The sequence below is a fragment of the Drosophila tropicalis genome, unplaced genomic scaffold (genome assembly GCF_018151085.1).
Source record: "Drosophila tropicalis isolate 14030-0801.00 unplaced genomic scaffold, ASM1815108v1 contig_23, whole genome shotgun sequence".
Lineage (NCBI taxonomy): Eukaryota > Metazoa > Arthropoda > Insecta > Diptera > Drosophilidae > Drosophila > Drosophila tropicalis.
The window spans coordinates 61251-82781 of NW_027172679.1; positions in this window are offsets into that span (position 1 = coordinate 61251).

Below are 21531 nucleotides of genomic sequence, written 5' to 3' on the forward strand. Positions count from 1 at the left end.
TTAAGTGCAAATAATTTCTGTTGTGGTTTCAGGGGGGCTCTCGATAATCTTAATAGCTTCGGACCGAGGTCGTCTGCTGGACTATACTGAGCCCGCCCATCCGCAGTGAACCGGATACCCAAATACTTCCACTTTTCAGTACGCTTCAATGAAGAACACTCGCGCTCCCCTACACGAAAGCTCCGCCGTTAAACGACAGTACACTTTTGCTGGACTTGCCCCTTTATACTGATAGTGAAACACTTGTCAGAATTCAAGGTGAGTCCCACGGAGGCCAAAAAGCCTACCGTGGTGTCCAACAATTTTTGAAGCCCCATCGGAGTTTCCGCAAATAGCACCAAATCATCTGCGAACGCTGCCGCGCTTGTCATGGTATTTCCGACTTTGGCATCAATCTCTTTGGGGTAGGACCTAAGTAACCTGTCAATGACAAGATTCAATAGCAAGGGAGATAGAGGATCGCCCTGCTTGACGCCTCTCGCTGGTATGAGAACCTTTGATCTCCATCCTGCCCCATTGAGGCAGATACCGCCGCCCTTGTAGTGTTCTTATATGAAGCTGACGAAATTTGCTGGAGCACCATAGGCCTGTAAAGTGTTGATAATGGCCCGGTGTGATACTGAGTCAAAAGCCTTGCTGACATCCACCGCCGCAAGATAACATGACTTCCACCTTTGATGATGCTCCCGCAAAATTAGACAACCATCGTCGCATTATCAGCGCACCCATCGGTAGGTAGGAAACCGCGCTGCCTTGGATCCCAATTGACTTTAGAAGCCAATCGAGAAGCCAGAACAGCGTTTAATTGCCTGACCAAAACCGAGGGGACTGTTATTGGACGATAGTCTTGCGGTCGATTTGCCGTCACAGTATTGGCCAACGGCACACTCCTGAATGTTCGTGGAGTGATACCATCAGGACCCGGAGCACTTGACAACTTTAATTTATTTTCCCTCAGGTCACGTGGCGTAATTGCTGACCAAACTGTCTCGAGCGAATGTCGACCCTCAGAACGCGACTAAGTGCACCACTGACTCCAACCAACTTACCCCGTAACCCTGCGATGTGCGGCTGAAAATTAAGCCGCTCGCCTACTGTGATGCCCAGGTATCGGTATTGAGTTACATATTATAGGCCTGCTCCTGCAAACTCTAAAAAGGGTGACCTATAAGCGGCCAATCTCCCATCAGCTCCTTTCCATGACGTTCCAGCTCGGCTCTCGACCTTCCCTCGACGAGGACGAACAGATCGTCTGCATACGCACTGAATACGCACAGGGGCTCCAAACGTTGGAGCAGCACATCCATCATGCTGTTCCAAATAAATGGTCCACTGGTGGATCCCTGCGGACATCCTCGAGTGACCTCCACGTCAACCTTTCCGAATCTGCTGGTCATCCTCGCTTTTCTGCCACTGAAGAAGCTTCTCCATAAGCTGGCTTCCGTGCCGTGCTCCACTCAACGTTGTCGAAGGCACCCTTAAAGTCCACGAAACCCGAAAGTCACCCCGTCTGTAGTTCAGCTGGCCACGATAGCTATCGTAGCGTTTACTGAACCACATCGGAGATATAGCATTCGAATCTAGGCAGAGGATGAGCGGAGTACTGCTCACCAGTAGCAGTATGGTATCCATGTACTGAAAGACGCTTGTCAACTCAGCATGCGCATGGCAGTACAGTGAGATCAGGTAAATCGATTCGAATATACCCGTAATCCTCACACATACTCCAGCCTCGGTGATTAATGATTCGACCGGCAGGCAGATGGCATCTGGATCGTCGATGATGACGGCGGAGAATTTCTTCGGGGTCCCTCGAAGATCCGACTGCCGCAAATTCTCATCTCGGTTGGGATTCCAATTATTCGGCCATCCAGGTCTGTGTGGGGCTCCTGCAGCAATGCAAAGGAGTGATGGTCTACCTTTAAAGCGGCAATTCCGCCAGTCTACCGGATTGTCGCACTTCCGGACTTTGTGTCCCTTTTGTCCGCATCGGAAGCATGTATCTTCCTTTGCCCCACACTTGGACACCTTGTGGTCGTAGCTTGCGCATCTGTGGCATACATGGGTTCTTACTATCCAGTGGAACCTATAACTGAACTACTCGATATAAAACCTGTCGCTACCTTCCAGTAGGGCCGCAATCGAGTCGTCTACCTCGATGGTGACGTTGACTCTTTTGTCCTCCTGCGCAGTCCAGGGCTTCGACACTATGTGAACTGCCTTCTTGAAGGACTCTACCGTCATCTTATTAAAGTTGCCTTCATAAAGCTGCTTCATAAAGGCCTCCGGGGTATGCTTCATGTGTACGCCTATCACTCTGATTGAAGGCTTTGCCGCTTTATTTTGCCGTGCGTTAAGGCCAACTTCTGCGAACTTCTTGTTCGCTACCACCCGCTTTAGCTCGCCTACCGATGGCGTGCGGATCACAGCGCTTCCGCTCCTGAGCACGCGTACCTCATTTCCGCGCACTCCAAGCGTCGATGCGACCTCCTTCATCACCCGCTCGGCCACCTGCTTGCTCGACACGTTCGGCTGGCTTGCTGAAGCGTGGTGCGGCGACCGGCATTCCGGGGACGGGGACAACGGGAGCAGCTCTGCCGGTGACCGCGGGGAAGGCAGCGTGGTATTTATTTATTTATTTATTTATTTATTTATTTACGTCAACTAACACAGCAGTCGACGAAAAAGCTTAAGCTAAAGACAGATAGTAATTAAATGAAGAAGGTAGCTTAGCTTTATACACAACTAAACATCCCCGGCCCGGTGGCGGTGTTTTATTTGCACAAGGTGCCAGCTATGCCCCGATTCACAGCCAATGTGGCCAGGGATGAGTTGCAGCCAATCCAAGTCCAGAATATTTTCATTGGTTTCGCTGTAGATGATTAAAAAGTATAGCGCGAGGAGAAGTGACAGAAAGATGAGGAGAGATAAGGTGAGAAAGGTTGTTAAAAGATTGGCAAAGAACACGAAGAGGTTCGTGAAGAGAGTAGTTAGTCAGACATCTACTAAGGTGAATAGGAAAAAAGTTTCTGGTCCGACGTGAGGGGAACACAAAAATACAGCGTATCTAGTAAATTGGTAGAAATGACTTCGCCGTTGACTAGTTTATGGAGAAAGAGAATGCCAAAAACAAGCCTACGGTTATAAAGTTAAGGAAGATTAATAATAAGAAGTCTGTCAGAATAAAAAGGTAGGCGAAGACCCAAGTCCCAATTTAGACCGCGTAGCGCAAACTTAAGGAATTGCTTCTGTACCGATTCAATACTACGCTGGTGAACATCATATTGCGGGTTCCACACTGGCGAGCAATATTCTAGAGTAGGGCGAACTAACGAAGTGTATAAAACCTTTGTTACATAGGGATCATGAAATTCTTTGGCCCAACGTTTAATGAAGCCGAGAAGGCTGCTTGCTCTGTTGACAATTGAAGAAATATGAACATTAAATGAAAGTTTAGGGTCAAAGATAACGCCTAAGTCTTTGAATGATGGAACACAATCTAACAGAACAGACTTAATAGAGTAATGAGCTAGGAGCGGAGACAAACGACTGAAAGTCATAAAAGAACACTTAGAGGCATTAAGGTGTAATTTATTAACGTGGCACTAATCACAGAACGCATCGAGATCTGATTGCAAGTACTGTTGGAAAGAAGGATGATTATAGAAATAACAAATCTTGACGTCATCCGCAAACATGAGCACGCGTGAATGAGCCAAGGCCAAAGGCAAATCATTTATAAACAATGTAAATAATAGTGGGCCCAGATGACTGCCTTGGGGTACACCTGAGGTAACTCGAACAGTTTTAGATATCGAGGAACGAAAAGACACTTTTTGGGTTCTGCCCGTATCTTGATGCGTTCTGTGATTAGTGCCACGTTAATAAATTACACCTTAATGCCTCTAAGTGTTCTTTTATGACTTTCAGTCGTTTGTCTCCGCTCCTAGCTCATTACTTTAACCAACCCAATAATTTTGGTGAAAAACCCATGATGCTAGGTTTCGCGAGAAGCAAAGAATGATAAACCGTATCAAAAGCCTTACTGAAGTCAGTATAAATAACATCAGTTTGACACTTTTTACGGAAGCCATGGTGTACAAGGGTAGTCAATTCTAAAAGGTTGGTAAGCGAAGAACGACCTTTCATGAAGCCATGCTGACAAGGAGAAATAGTGGATCTGGATAGATGTTGAAGGGAAGACGTAATAATTTTCTCAAACAGTTTAGGTATTGCCGAAAGTTTGGCAATGCCACGGTAGTTAGAAACATCCGATTTGCTACCCTTTTTAAAAAGCGGAATAATAAAAGACTCCTTCCAAATATCAGGAAAGCTACAAGTCTCACTCGATATAAAGAATAACCGAGCTAAAGGCTTAGATAGGGAAATCGAACACATTTTAAGGATGCAACTAGGTATATTATCAGGCCCGGGAACGAAGGAAGACTTCATAGATGACAAGCTAGAGAGAATACAGTCTTCAGTAATACTGGGAAAAAACATATAATTTAAATGTGGGATTGAAATGGGATAGGGTGTGGGATCCGAAACAGTAGTAGAATATGTCGACTGAAAAAATTTAGCAAACAGATCTGCAATATCTAAATCATTATTAGCAGTCTGGTCGTTAAGTCTGAAGGTGGAAGGTAGTGCATTAGAGCGTCTTTTGGAATTGACAAAGTTGTAAAATCTTTTGGGGTTCTTATAAAATTCAACCTTACAGCGAACGAGATAATTGTTGTAGCATTGAGTATTTAAAAGACAAAATTGAGATTTGGCTATACAATAATTTGCATAGTCAAGTCGCGAACCAGTTTTTTTAAATCTTTTAAAATATCTCGATTTAATGTTACGAAGATTGGAGAGCCTACGTGTGAACCAGACTGGCGAGCTGGAGACGGTAGAGACATTCACATAAGGAACGCATTTATCAATTAGAGAATTAAGAGCAGAGTAGAAAAACTTCACTGCACAATCTATATCGCAGCACTCAAATAGAAACGACCAATCAAAAGAGAAAATAAGGCTGTTAAGAAGATTGAAATTTGTTTTACGAAAACATCTACGACGAGAATTTGAGATGTTTTTAAATAAATTAGTAACGGAATTGTAAGAAATAGTAACTTCAATGGTAGGATGATAAGGATCTTCAGGTTTCACTAGTGGTTGTGTTTGCGATACAGCACTAACAGTGGGATCAGAGACAAAAACAAGATCAAGGATTCTTTTAGAACAGTTAAGGAAAGAATTCAACTGATATAGTGGACATTCAAGTAGGCTATCAAGAAAAACATGTTGAGATGAAGGAATTAAGAAAGATAGATTATCATCAACAAGCCAAGAAATATTAGGCAAGTTAAAATCACCTAAAACTATAAGAACATCACGATCTTTAAGTCGACCAAAAATAGTTCGTAAAGCATCAGCATGGTGCACGTAGATCATGATATCAGAAGCTGGAGGAATATATGAACAAGAGATATATAGGCTAAAGTTAGAACATGTAACTTCGACGCAAATAAACTCAACACCTAAGGCTGATGTCAGAGTGGCCGCGATAAGCGATGCGATGCTACAAGCGATAATTATCGCAGCGATCTGCAAAGCGATGGCATGGCAGAGTGAAAGCTTTCCGCAAAGCGAGAAACCTAGCGAGGATTCTAATTTTAGTCTAAAAGGAGAGTTTAATAGTTTGTATACAAATTTAAGGCAGTATCCTGACAAATTTTTCAATTATACTCGAATGTCGATCAATACATTCGATTATATTTTGACAAAGATTCATTCAAAACTGGAAAACTGTTGGACAAATTTTGTTGTTAATCATATAACGCCATGTGAAAAACTTATTCTAACTTTGAGGTAACTATGTAATTATATATATATATATTTTTTTTTTTTTGCAACAAAAATGTTTGATTTTTTTAATTGTTTTCGGAATTATTTCCGTCTCCACAATGAGAAAGTACGATCTTTTGAATTTTCATTCTGCAAAGCATTTTTTTTCGCATGTCCACAGACTTCAACCAAAAACCAACTATTTTTTAACCTCAGAACGCAACGAAAACACACGTATAACAACAGTTGGATGAAGCGATAAACGAGAAAGCGATTCAGAATCGAATCGAATCAACCAACTGAGGAACGAAAAGACACCTTTTGGGTTCTGCCAATAAGATACGACTTTAACCAACCCAATAATTTTGGTGAAAAACCCATGATGTTAAGTTTCGCGAGAAGCAAAGAATGATCAACCGTATCAAAAGCTTTACTGAAGTCAGTATAAATAACATCAGTTTGACACTTTTTACGGAAGCCATGGTGTACAAGGGTAGTCAATTTTCAGGTAATAATTTTCTCAAACAGTTTAGGTATTGCCGAAAGCTTGGCAATGCCACGGTAGTTAGAAACATCCGATTTGCTACCCTTTTTAAAAAGCGGAATAATAAAAGACTCCTTCCAAATATCAGGAAAGCTACAAGTCTCACTCGATATAAAGAATAACCGAGCTAAAGGCTTAGATAGGGAAATCGAACACATTTTAAGGATGCAACTAGGTATATTATCAGGCCCGGGAACGAAGGAAGACTTCATAGATGACAAGCTAGAGAGAATACAGTCTTCAGTAATACTGGGAAAAAACATACAATTTAAATGTGGGATTGAAAAGGGATAGGGTGTGGGATCCGAAACAGTAGTAGAATATGTAGACTGAAAAGATTTAGCAAACAGATCTGCAATATCTGAATCATTATTAGCAGTCTGGTCGTTAAGTCTGAAGGTGGAAGGTAGTGCATTAGAGCGTCTTTTGGAATTGACAAAGTTGTAAAATCTTTTGGGGTTCTTATAAAATTCAACCTTACAGCGAACGAGATAATTGTTGTAGCATTGAGTATTTAAAAGACAAAATTGAGATTTGGCTATACAATAATTTGCATAGTCAAGTCGCGAACCAGTTTTTTTAAATCTTTTAAAATATCTCGATTTAATGTTACGAAGATTAGAAAACATACGTGTGAACCAGACTGGCGAGCTGAAGACGGTAGAGACATTCACATAAGGAACGCATTTATCAATTAGAGAATTAAGAGCAGAGTAGAAAAACTTCACTGCACAATCTATATCGCAGCACTCAAATAGAAACGACCAATCAAAAGAGAAAATAAGGCTGTTAAGAAGATTGAAATTTGTTTTACGAAAACATCTACGACGAGAATTTGAGATGTTTTTAAATAAATTAGTAACGGAATTGTAAGAAATAGTAACTTCAATGGTAGGATGATAAGGATCTTCAGGTTTCACTAGTGGCTGTGTTTGCGATACAGCACTAACAGTGGAATCAGAGACAAAAACAAGATCAAGGATTCTTTTAGAACAGTTAAGGAAAGAATTCAACTGATATAGTGGACATTCAAGTAGGCTATCAAGAAAAACATGTTGAGATGAAGGAATTAAGAAAGATAGATTATCATCAACGAGCCAAGAAATATTAGGCAAGTTAAAATCACCTAAAACTATAAGAACATCACGATCTTTAAGACGACCAAAAATAGTTCGTAAAGCATCAGCATGGTGCACGTAGATCATGATATCAGAAGCTGGAGGAATATATGAACAAGAGATATATAGGCTAAAGTTAGAACATGTAACTTCGACGCAAATAAACTCAACACCTAAGGGGAGATCAATAGGCACCACACTTGAAGACAGATTGGAGTTTACAGCAATGAGTACTCCACCGCCACGACGACCAACACGATCAAGCCTATAAGAAATAAAATTAGTAGAAAGAATTTCATTATCTAAAACAGAGGAGTTAAGGCAAGTTTCAGAGAAAGCTAATATGTCAGCCGAAAAGGTTTGGCTATCACAGAAAAGGTTCGATAGCTTGGTAAAAGTCCTCTTACATTTTGATAATGAATGCAAAGACTAGACGTTATTAGTTTTTTGAAGCAGAAGATAAAGTAGGAAGGTGGACAGGCAACGGACGAGAGCGCTTATTGGGCGCAAACTCGTGTACAACTCTGGCCAAAAATTAGGGTCAACCATAGCTGAGAAGTACTCATTTGGTATTGTAATTTTAAAAGAGGAGATTTCGCGAGGCCTAGAAAACTTAAACTTTTGAATTAAAACCTTAGCAGGGCAAATATTACCAATGTAAGCTGCCACAGACGACTCAGAAGTATCTGGAGCAAGCCTAGTAATAAATAATTGTTTGCGATGAGGTACTACAGTTAGTGGAGACGGAGGAGCATTGGGATCCGCAAGTGATTGAGAGCCGGCATGATCCTGTGATTGATCAGAGTTCCCGTGAGGGATAGATTGAGGTACACCAGGGCTTGTAATGGGTACTTCAATCTGAAAAGAAGAGCATAAAGAGGGACAAGAAGATGGTGTAGGCGAAAGTAAAATCGGAGAGGAAGTAATAGAGAGAGCTGGCGACTGCTTACGAGGCAACTCAAGGGTACATTTCTTGTGCAATTTCTCAGAAGGTGGAACAAATTTGAATTGCGACAATAATTGAACGCTAGAGTCACACTCGTTTGACAGCTGTTTGGCCAGTTTGTTTAAAGAAAGAAACCTTAAACGAAGATCCCTATACATACGGCTAAAATCAAGCTGCTGGCTGGCACAAGATGGGCAAGTCCAGCGCATTAAGCCAAGCTCAGGCTTAGACACAGACAAACCAGAAAATTTGTCGTAGTCGCGGCCATTGAGGCCAGCACATTTTAAGTGAATAAGATTATCGCAGAGCCAACAAGATATTGCTCTATACTGATCATCAAAACGATCAGAATGTTTGCAATTAGGTAGACAACAAGCCATTGAAAAGCCGAAAGAAAGGCAAAAAAAATAATATATATATAAGAATATATAGAAAAATTAAATTCACAGCACAAAGATAATTATTGATAAATAATCAATAATTACAAATAAAACAAAGAGACAGCTAGAGTGCACAGCACAACAGAGAGTGCAAGAACAGTTATAACCCGAGCTTTGAGAGGCGGCCTTACAAAAGTGATTACGCGGGAGAGAAGCTAAGCACAAGCACAAAGCAGAGAGAACAACAAAGCCACTCTGCTACATCGCCAAGTCGAAGAAAAGAGCACGTTCTGCGGCAAATCTACAGCCGCGAGGAGAACCAAGGAGTGTATTGCCCACAGCTCTAGTTTTGGCATTAAATGCAAAGGGATCATACACCACTTGTTGTGTTCTCTTTGATAGTGGATCGGAACTATCATACATTTCGGACCTCTGCATACGATCACTGGGCCTCTTACGCTCACCATCTCGAATACTTGTCTCAGGAATTTCGTCAATCAAGGCCGATACTACAAGAGGGGTCAGCGCAGCACATTTGAAATCAAGGTTCTCAAAGCATACACTAGATTTTACTGCTCATATCTTAGGTAAGATAACTACTCTATTGCCAAAGGATGAAGTCGACCCGGCCGTTTTGAAAGTTTTCGATGGGTTAGAACTGGCTGATACACCGGAAACTAGCGTTAAGCATTTGGACATTTTGTTGGGTAGCGACTACGTGTGGTCCGCATTTACAGGAGAGAAGGTATTAGATAAACGTGGAAATATAATTGCAATATCCACAATATTTGGCTGGGTGGTCACCTTAATTGCAGCTAAATAAGGATCAAATACAGCATCTCTGTTATCAACAATCAAAATAAATACATCGCTCCAAAGATTTTGGGAATTGGACGAATAAAGTGGCAGTTTACCGCCCACTGCTGATGATTTGAAGGTCGAGAATCATTTTCGCTCTACACACTTTCGTGACTCAAATAGAAGGTATAGTGTTGAGCTTCCATTTAAGAACTCGGATGTTAAGTTTGCAGATACTCTTCAGGGAGCAACATCACGATTTTATTCAGTAGAACGTCGAGTTCAGAAAGATAAAAGGTTAAAGGAAGAGTATACCAAGATCATGCGCGAATACATCGCTTTGGGACACATGCGCAGCCTTGATGAGACAGAGAAGACGAGTGCAGACGAGAACACATGTTTTATATGCCTCACCATCCGGTTATTGGTACGAAATTGAGAATTGTATTTGATGGATCTTATAAAGATAAGAGTGGCAGATCACTAAACGATGAGTTACTAGTGGGCCCAAGTATTCAGCGTAACCTAATGGATGTGTGTTTACGCTTTCTACTTTACAAGTTTGTTTTTTGCGCAGACATCATTAAAATGTTTAGGCAAATATGGATTTCTGAAAATCACCGAAATTATCAACAAATTGTATGGAGAGAAAAGCCAACTGAAGAGCTGCAACATTACCAACTTTGTACGGTAACCTATGGAACAATCTGTGCACCGTTTTTGGCCGTACGTGTGTTAGAACAACTTGCCATCGATCTAAAGCATAAATATCCAACAGCTGCCAAGATTCTATTGGAAGATTTCTATGTGGACGATGTCCTGACCGGAGCAAACACGGAAGACCAACTGATACGTTACAAGGACGAACTTATCCAACTATTAGGTCGCGCACATCTGGAGCTTGGGAAATGGGTATCCAATACCTACGGATTCAGTCCTTTAGAAGAAGCAGCAGCAACAGGTGTGACTGGAGATGCCTCCTCCGTCAAGGTATTAGGAATACATTGGGAACCAAAGTCTGACATCTTCACATATGATATAATTTTGAGCGAATGCACAGAGTTCAAAAAGACAAGTATTATCAGACGTATCTCGCATATTTGACCCGCTCGGTCTACTGGCGCCGGTCATCGTTCAATTCAAGATTCTTTTCCAAGAGCTCTGGCTTCTTAATCTAGATTGGGATTCACCGCTTCCAACTAAACTGGCAGATCGATGGCGTAAGTATCGCGAAGACATTAACAACATAAGGCAGTTGAAGATACGGCATCATATTGGGTATGTCGGCAAACGAATAGAGTTACACGCCTTCTCAGACGCCTCAATAAAAGTATACGCAGCAGTCGTATACTCTCGGGTCGTGAACTAGGATGGCAGCATAGAGATTTCACTGATCGCGGGTCGCTCCACTTAAGCAGCAATCGCTCCCTCGTTTGGAATTATGTGGCGCACTTCTGCTAAATCTCCTGATCGCATCAATCAAGTTAGCTTGGAAGGATCTAGAAATCACCGTATATGCTTGGTGTGATTCGACAATTGTGTTGGCATGGCTGAACCATTTGCCAGCTAGTTTAAAGACGTTTATTGGCAATCGTACTGCCGAAATATTGGAAGTAATACCAAGGGACTCGTGGCGCCATGTTAATACCAAGCAAAACCCCGCAGACTGCGCTTCTAGAGGAATGCTGTCTGAGGACTTACTCCCGTTTACTCTATGGTGGAAGGGTCCCGACTTGCTGGCTGAGACACATCTTAATTTAGGTAACGAAGATGATAGACAAATCTCTAACGTAATTTCAGATGACGAGTACCGAATAGAGTTGAAGGCTACAGTATTAGTTACTCTCGCGGAAACCATGAACGAGTCATCTCCCCTCGAAGAACTCATTGGTCGTGTTTCTTCCTGGCCGAGACTTGTGCGCATTGTGGCATACATTTTACGATTCATTCGACACATAAAAAACCCCCCAAGAAAGGTCAGACACTTTCGCGATAACTTATGACGAGTACAAGGCGGCTAGGAACCTATGTTTGCAGCAAGCTCAAGACGAATGCCATAAAGAACGAAAATCGCTACGAAATGAAGGATGCGTACCAAAAGGCTCGAAGCTGTGTACCCTGACGCCGATTCTAGATGACATTGGGCTTCTACGTGTAGGAGGTCGCCTCAATAATTCAGAGTTATCATATTCAGCCAAGCATCCGCTCATCTTGCCGAGGAAGCATCGCATATCTCACCTGATTTTGGAACACGAGCATCAGCATAATCTACACCCAGGAGTTTCGGCCCTCTTTGTCATCGTTCGGCAACGTTTCTGGATAATGGGAGCCAGTAATCTGATTCGTAAAGTTACTCACAACTGTCTGAAGCGCTTCAGACAGCGAGCACATACCAGCAACCAACTAATGGCCGCACTACCGGCAGTGAGAGTTCGGCAAGCATATCCGTTCGAAAATACAGGCTGCGATTATGCTGACCCAATCATGATGAAGACACATAAAGGAAGGAACGCTCGAAAGGAAAAAGGATGCATATGTCTCTTCGTATGCTTGGCAACCTCAGCTTTACACTTGGAGCTGGCTACAGACCTTAGCACTGATACCTTTTTGGCTGCTCTTAGACGTTTCATTTCACGGCGAGGCAAATGTGTGACGATGTTCAGCGACAATGGATGAAACTTCGTGGGAGCCAAAAGAAGTCTTAACGAAATGGAACAATTAGTTCAATCCCAGCTACACAATAACAAGATAGCAGAGGCGTTATCGATCGTAGGCATCAACTGGAAGTTCATACCGCCACATGCGCCTCACTGGGGAGGCAAATGGGAATCGGCTGTGCGCTCTGTGAAGCTTCATTTACACCGAGTAATAGGCCACGCCGTTCTTATATTCGAACAAATGCAAACGATGTTAACACAGGTGGAAGCTGTGATCAACTCAAGGCCTCTTTGTGCCACTTCCGATACAGACGTTGGATATCTTTCGCCCGCTCACATGCTGATCGGTCGTCCTTACACCACAGTGCCAGATGGATCTTTGGACCAAGTGCCGGCAAACCGATTGGATTACTGGCAGCAATCTCAAGCCATGTTGCAAGGCTTTTGGAAAAGGTGGCATCTTGAGTACCTTACGTCGTTGCAGCAGAGGCCAAAATGGTTAATGAAATCGAAAAACCTGAAGCCTGATGACCTTGTATTAGTAAAGGATTCTCATACTCCTCCGGCTTCATGGATCCTGGCTCGCATTATCGAGACGATCCCTGGCCCAGACGGTCTAGTACGATCCCTTAGGTTAAGGACAGCTACAGGAGAGATGACCCGTCCCAAACTTAAATTTAAGTTTGAATGTAAACGATCTTTTTTGTTATTGTGAACTTTAAGTTGCATGGTCACACCTTTTTTGGCTGATGCAATATCATATCATATCATATCATATGATTTCGAAAAAAAAAAGAAAATTTGTCTGACCAGACACAAACTAAAACAAAAAAAAAAAATTTTTTTTTCCTAATATACCTTACCTTTATTTTACCTTTAATTAATTATCTAATGATTATTAATAACTCCATAATATTACGTTATTCTCTAAAAAGGGGAGGTGTAGTATATTCATACAAATAATCATTCAGTACAATAAGCTCAACTTGTAACACTCTGTTGCAAGTATAAACAATTAAACATATACGCATTAAAATATAATTGTGCACTTGAATATGTTTATATATATACGCTGATGTATGTACATAAACATATTCACATAAATCTACAGCTAAGCATGATCATATATGTATGTACATTTGTATATGCACATACATATATTCACATAAGCAATGTATGCACAAGCGTAACATGAGCTAGAGCCAGGCCAGCGTGTGAACGCTGACCAAGCACTTTGATGCAAGCGCTCAAACAATATGTATGTATGTACTGACACTCTCCCTCTCTTTTGTAGCTGTCGCATAAGTCGCAGCATAAGAATATGTATGTAAACTTAGCTTAAGCAAAATAATAATTTGGAATAAAGAATCATTCTGAAAACGACTATGCATGGACACTGACGTGTTCATCTTGGATATATTATTTTTACTAAAGGAACCCGGTCTTGTCTTATATAACAAGCTGTCGCATAAGTCGCAGCATAAGAATATATATGTAAACTTAGCTTAAGCAAAAATATAATTTGGAATAAAGAATCAATCTAAAAACTACACTCAACTGACACTGACGTGTCCGCCTTAAATATTTCTATATTAATGGAACCCGGTCCTTTTTGCAACTTTATTACAATATGTCTTATGCATTTTTAATCGGCAATTTCAATTTATTAATGATAGCAAAATCATCAGCGTCAGAGCAGTGAACGGCGGAGTGACGTCATTCAAATACTTCATGTATTCTGCTGGGTATACGAGAGCTAGGCGTATCATACTCTAGGTTCTTACATATTTTTGCCTGCTACCTTTGCGTGGCCTAAAAGGGTACAAACATCGCACATCTAAAGCAATTGAGGTGGTTTTAGTACGTAGGCACTGTATAACTTTATTGTTCTGATGACGCAGTGAATCGTGCATACGAGATTTTTCCATATCAGGTTTGCTCGTATCTTTAGGAGATTTCCTTCCGTAGCGATTACAAAAAAAAAAAAAAAAAAAATAGCCAAATGCCTCGTCATCTAATTAGTGACGCGCATGAATGGATTAACGAGATTCCTACTGTCCCTATCTACTCGCCGATAAACGGTAAAGTGTTTACTTGTAGTAAACAAGTTGATTAAGCAGACAAGCAACGGTAACTTGTTTACAAGTTGACTGTTCGTGTGAGTGACAGTGCGAGTGTGTGTGTGAGCACGTGCTCAGTACAGTGGACACTCGATAAGAGTGCTAGTACAGTGTGACCTCGCTAAAAGGGCCAAGTGCATAATTTGGCGTGCGTGATCGGACTCGTGCGTGAGCCGATAGTTCGAAACGAAAACACGAAACATTTTTTTCGTGCCACGAACAATTTGTGGAGAGCCGTCGTTATGAACGGTTCGAGGAAGCGTAGTGGAAACGCCGTCAGCGTGATGAGCGCTTCCAGCGCTGTTGAAAGCGCCCGCAGCGCTGCCTCGGGCGTCGAGTCGGCCGCGGAGTCCATGGTGTCCGCTAGTGACACCTTGGACGAATCGGGCGCGGAGATGACGGTTGTCGTCGGAAAGCGAGGTAAGAAGGCCCGCAAGGCGAAGGCTCGCTCGGCTCGTTCGTCGCCGGTGCTTGAGCAAGTTGCTCCCGTTGCCAAGAAGCCGCATTTGGACAGCGTGTCCATGCCCGCCCCCGCCGTTCCGCACATGAAGCCAGCCAAACGAAAGGCTGCCGTTTCCGTTTCAGGGCAAGCCATCAGAAATGCAATGGTTGGCATGGAGCCACTAGCTGCGATGTCAACGGCGGGAGTAACTATGACTCTCTTAAGGGAAACAGGGTCTGATAAGCGCAGAAGGGGTGTTTTAAACACTGTAATTCATAAGTCGTGAACGCAGAAGGGGTGTCGTTGGAACACTGAAATTCATAAGTCGTTAGTCAGATCAAGTCGACTCGTGGTGTTTCCTGGGTGCTGGTGAATTCCTAGGCTCTAGGTTTTCATCGGTAGCTAATTCGAGCGGCGGAGCAACTCTTGGGGTTACCTGCCCCTTGAGCCAAGAACAAGTTGGTGAAACAAGTAATACTGTGCCTCGGAGAAATAACAACACAACAACAACTTCAGTGACAATTAGTCCTAGAAGAAGCTAGCGGAAGTATTTACTCACCGTAGCTCCGAAGCAATCAAGTGTTTTCGGAAGAGGGGTGAATATAAGGCAAAATTGCACACAGCGTCGCCCTAGTTTAATCGAGCGACACCACCAAGTATCATCGTCAGAAGCGCAACCAATCAATCCATCAAAAGAACAGTCGAACTGGGAAATCATGCGGATACTGCGGGGCTATAACCCCGTAGAATGTAATCCCCGGTGGAGAGCCCAAGTCTTGCAATCTATCATAGATAGTGCGAAGACCGTAGGGAAGGAAACCAATCTCCAATGCTTATCCAACTATCTCCTTGATATATTTCCACCACCAAATGAACCACACACCATCAGTGCGAGACCTCTTCGGAGACCTCGTACCAGGAGACAGTTAAGACAACAAGAATACGCACAGGTTCAGCGTCGTTGGGATAAGAACACTGGGAGATGCATTAGATCCTTGCTTGATGGAACAGATGAGTCGGTTATGCCAAACCAAGAAACTATGGAGCCCTATTGGAGACAAATAATGACAAATCCCAGCACATGCTCTTGCGATAACACGAGGTTCCATATGGAACATTCGCTTGAGACAGTTTGGTCAGCAATTACGGCACGGGACCTGATGGAAAATAAATTAAAGTTGTCAAGTGCTCCGGGTCCTGATGGTATCACTCCACGAACATTCAGGAGTGTGCCGTTGGGCATTGTTCTACGCATAATGAACCTAATTCTCTGGAGCGGCAAATTACCATACTCTACCCGGCTGGCCAGGACTATCTTCATCCCGAAGACTGTGACGGCAAATCGACCGCAAGACTATCGTCCAATAACAGTCCCCTCGGTTTTGGTCAGGCAATTAAACGCTGTTCTGGCTTCTCGATTGGCTTCTAAAGTCAATTGGGATCCAAGGCAGCGCGGTTTCCTACCTAATGGCGGTTTCCTATGATAATGCGACGATGGTTGATTTTATTTTGCGGGAGCATCATTTAAGGTGGAAGTCATGTTACCTTGCGGCGGTGGATGTCAGCAAGGCTTTTGACTCAGTATCACACCGGGCCTTTTTGTCAGCTTCAAAGAAGAACAGTACAAGGGCGGCGGTACCTCCCTCAATGGGGCAGGATGGAGATCAGAGGTTTTCATACCAGCGAGAGGCCTCAAGCAGGGCGATCCTCTATCTCCCTTGCTATTTAATCTTGTCATTGACAGGTTACTTAGGTCCTACCCCAAAGAGATTGATGCCAAAGTCGGAAATACCATGACAAGCGCGGCAGCGTTCGCAGATATTTGGTGCTATTTGCGGAAACTCCGATGGGGCTTCAAAAAGTGTTGGACACCACGGTAGGCTTTTTGACCTCCGTGGGACTCACCCTGAATTCTGACAAGTGTTTTACTATCAGTATAAAGAGGCAAGCCAAGCAAAAGTGTACTGTCGTTGAACGGCGGAGCTTTCGTGTAGGGGAGCACGAGTGCCCTTATTGAAGCGTACTGAAAAGTGGAAGTATTTGGGAATCTGGTTAACTGCGGATGGGCGGGCTCAATATAGTCCAGCAGACGATCTCAGTCCGAAGCTATTAAGATTATCGAGAACCCCCTTGAAACCACAACAGAAGTTGTTTGCACTTAAGACATTCCTTATCCCACAACTCTATCACCAACTAACACTTGGGAGTGTGATGATAGGCGTCTTAAGAAAATGTGACAAATTGGCAATACGGCAATTCGTGAGGAGGTGGTTAGACCTCCCGCTGGAGAGACGGTGTCGTGCAGAATGTGATGCTCCCGAAACAACAAACCACATCTTGCAAAAATGCTATCGTACGCACAGGAGGCGGGTAGCTAGACACAACATCGTAGTAAGTGCCGTCAAGCGGGGGCTTGAAGGCAGAGGCTGCGTTGTCCATGTCGAACCAAGTCTGCATTGCGACTCGGGGTTAAATAAACCGGACCTGGTGGGAATCCGACAGAATAACATGTATATGATTGACATTCAGGTGGTGACAGACGGACATTCCTTAGACCAAGCGTATCAGCGTCAGGTTGAAAGGTACGACAGAGCTGACATAAGATCACAACTGCGGCGATCTTTCGGAGCGACAGGTGACATCGAGTTTCATTCCGTCACACTTAACTGGAGAGCGGAGCGGTCAGTCGGTCAAACGATTGATAGCAAAGGACCTCCTCACCGCTAATGATAGCAAAATCATCAGCGTCAGAGCAGTGAACGGCGGAGTGACGTCATTCTAATACTTCATGTATTCGGCTGGGTATACGAGAATCGTGCATACGAGATTTTTCCATATCAGGTTTGCTCGTGTCTTAAGGAGATTTCCTTCCTTAGCGATCAAAAAAAAAAATAGCCAAATGCCTCGTCATCTAATTAGTGACGCGCATGAATGGATTAACGAGATTCCTACTGTCCCTATCTACTCAGTCTTGTTTTGACTGTTGTTGCGTGCGGTCGTATCGCGAAATAGAGACGCCGATAAACGTTAAAGTGTTAACTTGTAGTAAACAAGTTGATTAAGCAGACAAGCAACGGTAACTTGTTTACCAGTTGACTGTTCGTGTAAGTGACAGTGCGAGTGTGTGTGTGAGCACGTGCTCCAGTACAGTGGTCACTCGGTAAGAGTGATTGTGTGTGTGTGCCCTCGCTAAAAGGGCCACGAAAAAAATTTATTCTCGAACTTATTCGTGACAAGAACAATTCGTGGAGAGCCGTCGTTATGAACGGTTCGATGAAGCGTAGTAGAAGCGCCGTCAGCGTTATGAGCGCTTCCAGCGCTGTTGAAAGCGCCCGCAGCGCTGCGTCGGGCGTCGAGTCGGCCGCGGAATCCATGGGTGTCACCGCTAGTGACACCATGGTCGATTCGGGCGCAGAGATGACGCTTGTCGTCGGAAAGCGGGGGGAACAAGTCCCGCAAGGCGAAGGCTAGCTCGTTCGTCGCCGGTGCTTGAGCAAGTCGCTCCCGTCGCAAAGAAGCCGCATTTGGACAACGTGTCCATGCCCGCCCCCCGCCGTTCCGCCCGTGAAGCCAGCCAAACGGAAGGCTGCCGTTGCCTCACCCGTTGCTGTTGAGACTCCTCCCGCTGGACCAGCCGTTTCCGAGACGGAAATGAGCTTGGCGAATCGTCGCCGGTGGCTCGTCTGCAATTCTTGACGCCTCAGGGTAAGCCATTAGAAATGCCATGGTTGGCATGGAGCCACTAGCTGCGATGCAGTTATCGTCTGCCATCAGACGGCTGGAAGAGTTGGCGACATCGCTGACCCTCAGAAACGCGTTGTTGGAAGCGGCAGCGAGCAAACCTGCTGCACAGCCGCCCACCACACCTGTTGCTGCACCCGTGGCTATGCATACTGCTGCATACCACGCTGCCTTCCCCGCGGTCACCGCCAGAGCTGCTCCCGTTGTCCCCGTCCCTGAAGTGCCGGTCGCCGCACCACGCTTCAGCAAGCCAGCTGAGACGTGGTCCGCGGTGGTCACGAGTCGGGACCCGAACGTGTCGAGCAAGCAGGTGGCCGAGCGGGTGATGAAGGAGGTCGCACCGACGCTTGGAGTGTGTGGACATGAGGAACGCGTGCTTAGGAGCGGAGGCGCTGTGATCCGCACGCCGTCGGTAGGCGAGCCAAGGCGGGTGGTAGCGAACAAGAAGTTCGCAGAAGTTGGCCTTAACGTACGGCAAAATAAAGCGGCAAAGCCTTCGCTCAGGGTGATAGGCGTGCACATGAAGCATACCCCGGAGGGCTTCATGAAGCAGCTTTATGAAGGCAAATTCAATAAGATGACGGTAGAGTACTTCAAGAAGGCAGTACACATAGTGTCGAAGCCCTGGACTGCGCAGGTAGACGACTCGATTGCGGCCCTACTAGAAGGTAGCAACAGGTTTTATATCGAGTGGTTCTGTTATAGGTTCCACTGGATAGTAAGAACCCATGTATGCCACAGATGCGCAAGCTACGACCACAAGGTGTCCAAGTGTGGGGCAAAGGAAGATACATGCTTCCGATGCGGACAAAAAGGACAACAAGTTCGGAAGTGCGACAATCCAGTGGACTACCGGAATTGCCGCTTTAATGGTAGACCATCAGGACATCTAGTGCTTTCGATGGACTGCCCGATGTTCGCTGCCAAGGAGGCGAGGTTTGCAGCTAAACATTAACAATGTTTAGTTTCATCCAAGCCATCTGTGGTCGGTGTCGCGTTGCGTGCATCGATATCGGTGTGCATATGCGTGGCCTCGGCCACTCCTTTGCATTGCTGCAGGAGCCCCACACAGACCTGGATGGCCGAATAATTGGAATCCCAACCGGGATGAGAATTTTCGGCAGTCGGATCTTCGAGGGACCCCGAAGAAATTCTCCGCCGTCATCATCGACGATCCAGATGCCATCTGCCTGCCGGTCGAATCATTAATCACCGAGGCTGGAGTATGCGTGAGGATTACGGGTATATTCGGATCGATTTACCTGATCTCACTGTACTGCCATGCGCATGCTGAGTTGACAAGCGTCTTTCAGTACATGGATACCATACTGCTACTGGTGAGCAGTACTCCGCTCATCCTCTGTCTAGATTCGAATGCTATATCTCCGATGTGGTTCAGTAAACGCTACGATAGCTATCGTGGCCAGCTGAATTACAGACGGGGTGAGCAGCTAGAGGATTGAATTCTGGGATCACCGTTGTGGTGACACCTTCCCCAGACACAGTTGAGAGCACACTTGCTCCTGTGCCGTCCTGAAAGCTCAGAAATGCTAACTGGCGTTTGTTGGACTCCGTACTGGTAGAGGAAATTCGGGAGCGTTTTCCGTTGGAGCACATCAGAATGCCGCCGTTGGACTCCCCCGGTGTCTGCACTACGCCTTGCCGTACAGTCTACGTGCGACAGGGTGTTAGTTCGCAGAACGTCGCGAGCCGCTGGAAAGGTGAAGTGGTGGACCACTGAACTGAGTACAAAACGTCATGAAGTCAGGAGACTTAGGCGGAGGCTCCAGGATGCAGAGGGAACGAATTTGCGCAGTTTCTGGCAACTCATCTGCGGAAGGCTGTCCGTGGGTTCAAGAATCTCATCCTGAAGACGAAGGAGGATCATTGGAGGAACTTCGTTGGAGACAAGCGCGGCAGCGTTCGCAGATGGTTTGGTGCTATTTGCGAAAACTCCAATGGGGCTTCAAAAATTGTTGGACACCACGGTAGGCTTTTTCTCCTCCGTGGGAATCACCCTGAATTCTGACAAGTGTTTCACTAACAGTATAAAGGGGCAAGCCAAGCAAAAGTGGAAAAGTGGAAGTATTTGGGAATCCGGTTCAGTGCGGATGGGCGGGCTCGATATAGTCCAGCAGACGACGTGAGGAGGTGGTTAGACCTCCCGCTGGATGTACCAGTTGCTTTTTTTCACGCCCCCACACTTGTGGGGGTCTCGGGATTCCGTCAGTTAGATGGAAAGCGCCGATGCTGCGTCTGTAGCGATTGAGCAATATAAAATGGCCCCACCTCGAACAATCCGAGGTAGCTAGCTCTTTCATTGACGGCGAAATGCAAAGGTCTCGAGATAGATTAAAGGCGGAAAATGTGCAGCTGGTTTCGCGTCGAGAGATTGACTCGTATTTTGCAAACAGGTCTTTGCTAAAAAGAGAAAACGAACGAAGAGAGAGAGAGAGAGACCAAGAACAGCACAAGTTACTTTGAAGTGACAAACTTGGAGATCCGTTACTTCAATTCTTTTCTTTCTTATTTCTTCTATGGAAATTTCCAGAACTTTGAATTTTGTAAAAGACAGCGTGATTTGCTGCACGTGATTTTTACTCTTGAAATTAATCTCGGTCGATGCGGTTGCACCTTCTGTGCCCGCCGACAATTGTACTATATTTTTAGGTTAAGAAAATAAAGCAACCGATTGAAGTCAACCTGGTCATCTCATTTCTTGCCAATCGCAAGTGCCTCGAAGCCGCCTCGGTGGAAATCATCCGAAGGCCGCATCATATAAGACGAGCAGTTTGGGGCTCCGCAAGGGCGCAGCCGTTAGCCAACACTGTTGATGGTTGCGGTCTCCGTGAAGCAGGTCACTATGGCCCGCAACACGGGTGAGTCAGCCCACGCGCTTGCTAACAGGAAAGGAATATTTACACGGTGTCAAATTGCGGATAAATTC